Below are 8,361 nucleotides of genomic sequence, written 5' to 3' on the forward strand. Positions count from 1 at the left end.
CTGCCTCCCAAGTGCTGGGATTAAAGGTGTATGCCACCATTGTCTCTCTCCCTTTCAATCCTACCTCCTTCCAATTGTCAGAGCACCCCAAAATGCTCTCCATGTGTTTGATATTTATTCTCACATTCAGCTCTAAGTTTTTCTTTCTTTACTTAATTCCACAAAGCTTAGCAGAGAAAAAACATTTTTTCTAAAATAATCTGTCCTCAAAAAACAATTTCTTCCTTAATTATGAGGGGAAAAATGGAGGTTTTTATTCAATAGTTCTAAGCATTGCACAGTATCATATCACACCAGTCTTTACTAGTCTAGAGAGAACAAATAGTATACAATTTATCGATTTTTTAAAATTTATTTTGTTTATTTTTATTATTTTTTAAGTGATGTTTTTTTAAAGGAGGAATACAAGAATATTTTTGCATGTAGCTAATTGTTATGGAAATGAAATTAACGTTTATTTTAAAGACTGGTGGACTGGATGCTTACTACTCTTTAAGGTTAATGACTGCCTATCTGCTAGGTATTTTCATTTTATATATTTATTAGACCTGTGCTTACAGATTTGGCATGCAATAAACCTTTGGAGTGTCCCTACGGATTTAATGACTACAGACAATACCCTAAGCAATTTTTATGTCCACGAGTAGCCTATCTCTTCTTCATAAGACGATTCTCCAAAGAGTTCAAACTCCAGCTTTGTAAAACTGGACCTTTTTTGGCACACGCCTTTAATCCCAGCACTTGGGAGGCAGAGGCAGGCGGATTTCTGAGTTCGAGGCCAAACTGGTCTACAGAGTGAGTCCCAGTACAGCCAGGGCTACACAGAGAAACCCTGTCTCAAAAAAAAAAAAAAACAAAAACAACAAAAAAAAAAGACTGGACCTTGACGGTGTTTGTTAGGTGTGTTTTACAAACACGTCTGTTCTTTAACCAGAGGCTTGGCTTTGGAGAATGCTTATTTACAAATTTTAGAAGGTATCAATCCCCTTCTCGTTTTTTCCCCCTAATTTCTGATTTGAGAAGAAAAATGCACTATTGTGAGGACCAAAATATCCTCGCTTCCTCCGTGGACAGCTCCAAAACACGATGTGACACGGTATGAACTGACTTCCACCCGGAAATGAGACGCGCGAAGACACCGGAAGTGCTGCAGGGCGCTTCCGTCCCGCACAAGCCCAAACCTTCCTTCCGACGCATGCTCAGACTGGTTCGGCGCTCACCCTTCCGGAGAGGGCCACCCCGATGTCCCCCCGCCCCGCCACGGGATAGAAAGGAGGAGTTACGGGGCTTACTGGAAGCCCCGCCCCCGCCGTGACGTTTATAGACGCGATGCGTCGACACGCAATGCGAATCGGGAAGAGGGGATGAGCTGCGCTACCTTGCGTCTGAAAGCGGAGGCTCGTTCTCCTTCTGGTGGTGGGCGATGGGCGTCAGGCGAGGAGGCCGGCGTTAGCGGAGCGCGGGCGCTGCGGTGAGTGCGGCCTGGCTCCGGCCCCGGTTCCCGGGGAAGGCGTCCTCCAGCTGCTGGTCATCCGGGAGACAAGCTCTATCCGCGGAGGGGTGGGACAACCCCAGACAACTGGCTGGTCCAGGAAGGGCCCGACTCCTGGTCTCTCCCGTCCCCTCCTACGGTGTCCCGCGAGTTTGATGTGGTTTGCCAGTCTCAGAGGGTGGCCTTGACCAGTTCTCCTTTCCGTTGGACACTAGACCCAACTTTGGACTCCTTCCTTTTGCTTCCTTTTTCTCATTTTGTGCTACCTACAACCCCAGGCCTCACTACAACCATTTGTCATGTTTCCCCTATTCCCCTTTACCCTTGTCACGCATGTGACAAGAATTGAGCTAAATAAACTCACCGCACTTAAAACTTCTTCAAAGAGGGCATTTTCTTTTCTTAAAACTGTTTCTTCGTTTTTAGACTTGTGGCACTGACAAGTTCACTTCAACTCTGATGTACCGAGGGAATTGTCAACCTCAAATCACAGTGGTACTCATTTACCCACAAAGCTGCAGACCCTGTTCCTATGTTTTGTTCTTGCTTTCAGTCTGTGACCTTGACCAAGTCAGTCATTCAAGAAATATTTACGTGACTCACAGATGCGTTGCAGAGTTTAAGGAGTTTAATATTTATTATAAAGCTCTAGGGTTTTGGATCAAAAAGATGCCTAGCTAAAGAGTATAATTATTGTTTGTTTGTTTTTCTGACAAGGTCTTACTATGTAAACAAGCCTTGCCTTTAACTCACAGTAACCCTCTTTCCTTGGCTGGAGAGTTGGATAAAAGTGTGCATCAAGCCGGGCAGTGGTGGTGCACGCCTTTAATCTCAGCATTTGGGAGGGAAGAGGGAGGTGGATTTCTGAGTTCGAGGCCAGCCCGGTCTACAGAGTGAGTCCAGGACAGCCAGGTCTATACAGAAAAACCACCCCCGCCCAAAAAAAAGAAAAAAACCAAACTGTACATCAAGCACCACTCCTGGCAAGGGTTTCTCTCTCTCTCTCTCTCTCTCTCTCTTTCTCTCTCTCTCTCTCTCTCTTTTCTTCCTTCTTTCTTTCTTTCTTCTTCCTTTTTTTTTTTTGTTTGTTTTTTTGAGACAGGGTTTCTCTATGTAGTCCTGGCTGTCCTGAAACTCACTCTGTAGACCAGGCTGGCCTCGAATTCAGAAATCCGCCTGCCTCTGCCTCGAAAGTGCTGGGATTAAAGGTGTGGGCCACCACTGCCTGGCCAAGGTGTTCTTTTTTAATCTTAGGGTATTCTTAGTTGTGTATATTATCCTACTTCATTAAAAATTCCATGTGTTATTTTTTTGGTTTTGGTGGCTTTGGTTTTTGTCATTGTTGTTGTTTTTGTTTTGTTTTTGAGACAGTTTGTCTGTGTAGTCATGGCTATTCTGGAACTCAGTCTGTAAACCATGATTGCTCTGATCTCAAAGTTCCACCTGCCTCTGCCTCAACTGCTGTCCACCACTGCCAGGCAGGGTGTGTGTGTGTGTGTGTGTGTGTGTGTGTGTGTGTGTGTGTGTGTGTGTGTAAGAGCTCTGCTTTTTGAGTATCTCACTCTTTATGTTTAAGACTCCCTGTTGAAAGTCAATAATGTTGGATGTAGGTAGTTTCTCATCTATAGAGCACTGACCTAATTAAGGTGCTGTTGGTTGTATTTATGCTTCTTTAAGAACATGAATTAGTATATAACTTAATTATGCCACTGTATCACTGTTGATACTAAAATGTATATTCCTGCTCTTCTGACCAGACATTAGGTACATATTTAAGTTGAATTGCACGGATCTTGCAGTAGTAATATACACCCGTGAGTAATGAATAATAGCTTGTAGACTTGTATTTTTTGAGATAAGAATGGATATGAAAAACTAACAAAAATATTTACAGTTTTCTTTTTATTCCTTAACTTGTTGATTTATTTACTTGAACCTTACTAATCATTCTGATCTTTTGTTGATAAGAACATAAATGGAATAGAATCCAAATGGTGTTGTAAAGCAGTTGTAATATAAAGCCAACATATCACACTTTATTCATAATATGCCTAGCATCCTAATTTTCTAAAGGGAAGAAGATTTATTTTGCCCCACAGTTTCAGAGGCTTCTGCCCAAGGTTAGTTGGATGGTTTGCATCCGAGGTGAAGCATAGTCTGATGGCAAGAGTATGTTAAGGGAGATTGTTTACCTTATAGTAGTCAGGAAGCAGGGAGGAGTTTTGCATTTTATTTTGTTGTAAAAACCAACTTTGTTTAGGTAATCAGAAAGTTCCACTCAGGCTACACTCCAATAATGCTCATTCACCTGGATAACTGTTGATGTTGGTTGCAGCTGGAAATGATAACTGGAGTGCCTATGTCCAGCCTCTTTGTGTGGATTAAACTCTCATAGCATGTGTGTTGGGCTCCATGACTACACTTGAGGCAGAAAATGGAAGCTTTCAGTCTCTGAAAATTCTATTAATATTCTGCTGGTTAGAGAATCAACCAATCAATCAATGAAGGTGCCCGCCCCATCAGATGATGGATTTATACTATTTTTGTGTTTATGTGTGTTTGGTGCTAGGGCAGCCAGGGCATGGCACATACATATCAAAGCACTGCTATGATAGACCCAAAGCCTGACTCCTATCTTTTAAAGCAAAAGGCTCTCAAAACTACTTTATAGGCTCCCAGCATGTGTGTGACCACTGCACATGGGTCTGTAACACACAAAAACTGCATTTTGTATATATCAACTACTCTATGCAGCAAGTGTTATATCTAACCATATATAATTGCTCTTAGACGCTGGGGGTATTTTCTTCCTTACCTCCTCCCTTTTCCTTAGCATTCTAATATTGTTCATGTTCCTTGGAGTTCTTCTTGTCCTTAGTTAGCATTATGCTTTCCTTCATTGCAGAGATGTTTGTTCTCTCCTGAGGCTGTCTTCCTATAGAATGCCTACTTTGAGGCCTTAAGCGAAATATTAGCTGTCGAAAAGGCAAGGCTTCCACTCCTCAGTGATTTAGTCTCTTAATTTTAGTTATTACTAAGTGATGTCTATATACTTTTGATTGTGCGTATTTGTTTATATTTTTTGAAAGTGTCTTACCATGACCAAGGCTGGCCTCTAACTCCTAGGCTTAAGAGATTCTCCTGCCTCAGCCTCCCCAGGTAGCTAGAATTGCAGATGCATGCCACTGTACTCAATGCTGATGTCTGTGTTTTAAAGAAAATCGTATATGCTTTAAAATATACTACATAAAAGCAGGGTAAATAAAATAGTTGTAAAATGTCCCTTCCAGACTCAAATTTTACTTGCTTAGACTCAGCTTCAGACCCCATTTTGAAGTATATGTAGCCTTTAGGAGGTGGGGCCTGACTGGTGGATGTTTGTTGCTGGGGATAGCCTGTTGAAGGTTATTCCAACCTATGGTTCCCTCAGAGCTCTCTGCTTCTGGTCTGCCAGTTCAGAGGAGCCACCTCAGCATATTCTTGCTGCCATAAACTCTGTCATAATTTTCCCTGCTATGATGGACTGAAATTCTTCCAAAACAGTGAGCCAAAATAAACTCCCCCTTAAATTATTTCCAGTTTTTTGTCACAGAATAAAAGTGATATAGTATCATTTTCAGTTATATTATGTTGTAGTCTCCCAAAACAATAGAGTTGTTTTTGTTTCTTTCTGAGACAGAGTTTCTCTGTGTAGCCTTGACTGTCTTAGAACTCACTGTGTAGACCAGGTTGGCTTTGAACTGTGAGAGATCTACCTGCTTCTGCCTTCCAAGTGCTGGGATTAAAGGCATGTGCCACCATCCCTGGCTCACTGATCAGTTTTCATTTTTATTTATTTACTTATTTATTTTATGTATTTGAGTACACTGTCAAGTTTTTCAGACACACCAGAAGCAGGGATCAGATCCTATTACAGACAGTTGTGTGGTAGCTGGGAATTGAACTCAGGTCCTCTAGAAGAACAGTGCTCTTAACCACTGAGCCATCTTTTCAGCCCTATAACTGATCAGTTATTAAACTACAGTTTTGTTTTGTTTTTCACATTTGTTGTTGCTATTGGTTTGCTTGTTTGGTTGTTTTTGAGACATGATCTTTTTAAGTAGCCTAAAGTAGCCTTGAACTTACCACCTTCTAGCTTCAGCTTTCTGTGTAGGCACATATTTTTGTATGCCTGTTATTGTTATTTAGTTAATAACGTTAATGTTCTTCACTTTTCACAGAAGGAAAATAGGGTAATGTAAGCAAGTGAAAATACTCAGTTTTAATCATTAAATCACTAAATCAGTGTGCCTAATTTATTCTTTCCTGCAGTGACTTTCTAATTATTCTTTCCCATAGTATTGTTCCCTATTCCTGTCTTTCGAATCTATCTTGTATATACCCATTTTGGCTATCCCAAGGCAATACTGACTTGTCAAATGTCTTCTCAAGCCCTCCATTCTGTGACAGTACTTACTTTTTATCTAGCAGCTACTAAGTGTTGACAGGTAGAGTCAGAATACATCATATTATCAGTGGACTTCTTTGATCCCAGCAATTATTGCTTCATGAACCTATAGTTTATCTTACTTTTCCACATTGTTTTCTCACAGAAATTTCTCACTTTATGTCTCTATAGTGCTTCTCTTTTGAAATGCTCCCTTTGTCACCTCATCTCTCATCATTTCAGCCAATTTGTTATTTGGGCCAAAAACTGTACTGACTGAGCAATATAGGTATCGAGCAGTGTAGGACTCAGACTAAGACATGAACTCTAAGAACTGTCAGAGACGGCTGATGCTTAAGCCAGGCCCTGAAAGGAAGGGGCCGAAGAAGACACTGTGGGCTGGCTAAAGCTTTCTCTGTCTAGCTGAACTGGATTTCCCTTTCTTTGAGTTCAGCTAGTGACCTGAGTCATATTAATATGTAGTAGAGCAATTGATTGTTGGCTCATTAGTTCATAAATATTAACTCTTGTTAACCAGAGTAAGACATTTGTAACCATCAATCCCTGTTTTCTGTATCTCTTAGAAACGTGTGTTTTGAGTCTGAATCACTAAAGGTTCCACCTTACCTTCATTGATGAGACATGGCTGCATTATGTAGCCCTGCTTAGCCTTCTGTTTTCTTTAGGATGTAAAAGCTTGCCTTAGGATGGAAGTTTGAGGACTGTAAAAGGTATATGCTTCTTGGTTTGTATTCTATCATGAGCTTATTTTGTTACTGAACAGCAAGTAGTACTTCCCCAGGCCAGTGTTGGTCTTTGGACTGGCTTTGGAATACCACTGCTGTCATGTGAGCTATCAAGTTCTTGTTTTGTTTTAAGACATCGTCTTGTTGTATAGCTTAGGCTGGCTTGACTTCTCAGTTCTCCTGCTACACGTTGGGCTACTTTGTTTGCTTTGGTTTATAATCCTTTTTTTTAATATTGCATAATTTTACTGGGATATATATATATATACACATACACATATATATCATATATAACATATATATATATATATATATATGATATAAATGATATATATATCCCCTTTCTTTGAGGCAGGGTCTTGCTATGAAGCCCAGATTGGCCTTGAATCCATAACTCAGTAAAATACATATATACATATATATATATACACATATGTGTGTATGTGTGTGTGTGTGCGTATCCCCATTTGTCTACAAAGCTGTTGCTGAAGACTTTGATGACATTGTACCATGCCGAGTCTGACCATGTAGGCGTGCCCTGTTGTTGCCTTTGCAGGGTTTCTTGTTCTGCTTCCCCTATTTCATTTCTGTTGCCTTAGGTCTGACCTCCACCCTCTTTCTCTTCCATCATTGCAAATCATTGCAATAGATAACTAGGATTTTCTTTCTTCACATCTTTGTGCTCTTCTTAATTGGGACTGCACAACTAACAAGCAGGTTCCTTCAGAACCCTGCTGTGGCTTCTCATTACCTTTAGAAAGCAAGGTAAATACTTATGTGCTTTTCATAGCCTTTTAGGATTTGTGTGGAGATTGTTTTTGACTTCTCTGCCTCGTGGCTTCTTGTATGTTCTTTTTGGCAGCTGATTCCTAGAGATGTGCTTGGTCTCTTGACCTTGTCCCCAGACTATCCCTCTATCAAAGCCATCTCCATCAAAGAACATACTTACACTTGCTTTTTCCTGATTACTTCTAGTTCCCTCTGGTGGTAGTTTTTCCTTCTTAATATTTTTATTTGTAATTCCATCTACTACTTTTACTTCCACTGTTTACAGTTTTGTTTCACATTAGTTTTGTAAGCCTATGTGGAAATATTCTAATCCTTCAGCTTCTAAAAGTATGGCATTTTATATAGCAGGATATCAAAAAGTTTAAATTTAACCTCAAACTAGCTAATGATATACTCTTTTAAGTTGTCTATATATCTGACACGATTTTCACATTCTTTTAAAGATCCAAGTTTTAGGGGCTAAAGAGATGGGATTGAGAACATTGGCTGCTTTTCCAGATGATTCTCTTTTGCTTCTCAGTGCCCACATGGCAGGTAGCTCACATGATCTGTAACCCCAGTTCCGAGGGACCCAACACCAGTTTTTGAACTAAAGTGTTCATCCTTAGGGAGTAGAAACCAGGCCTTATGTCTTCTTCACCACCTATCCTTTAATACAGAGCCTGCATTTGCAAGGTAAATCTGCTTGGGATTCACATCGATACTAAAATAATGATGCTGTCTGGGAGTGAGGCAATCCAAGGCATCCCTGTCATACCCTTTATTTAATGGAGGTTCTTAGGTAGTTTGATGGTGGATTGCTAATGAATTGATACCTCAGTAGAACATATCCATTGTCACTTGACCCATTTGGAAGCTGTAGTATGCCAGAAACTATTTCTCCCATTATTACAACATTTATTTTATTT

At 40.4% G+C, this 8,361-nt stretch overlaps 1 protein-coding gene across 1 annotated transcript in view; it reads left to right on the forward strand.

Annotated features, from left to right (window-relative positions):
- Positions 1 to 1,185: 1,185 nt before the first annotated feature.
- Positions 1,186 to 8,361, forward strand: part of Usp8 (ubiquitin specific peptidase 8) — a gene marked incomplete at its 3' end in the record, with an annotated part of 54,591 nt that continues 47,415 nt past the window's right edge. Inside the window, exon 1 of the mRNA XM_031373256.1 lies at positions 1,186 to 1,471. The remainder of the gene's footprint in view (positions 1,472 to 8,361) is intronic.

The sequence above is a fragment of the Mastomys coucha genome, unplaced genomic scaffold (genome assembly GCF_008632895.1).
Source record: "Mastomys coucha isolate ucsf_1 unplaced genomic scaffold, UCSF_Mcou_1 pScaffold15, whole genome shotgun sequence".
In the NCBI taxonomy this organism is placed as follows: domain Eukaryota; kingdom Metazoa; phylum Chordata; class Mammalia; order Rodentia; family Muridae; genus Mastomys; species Mastomys coucha.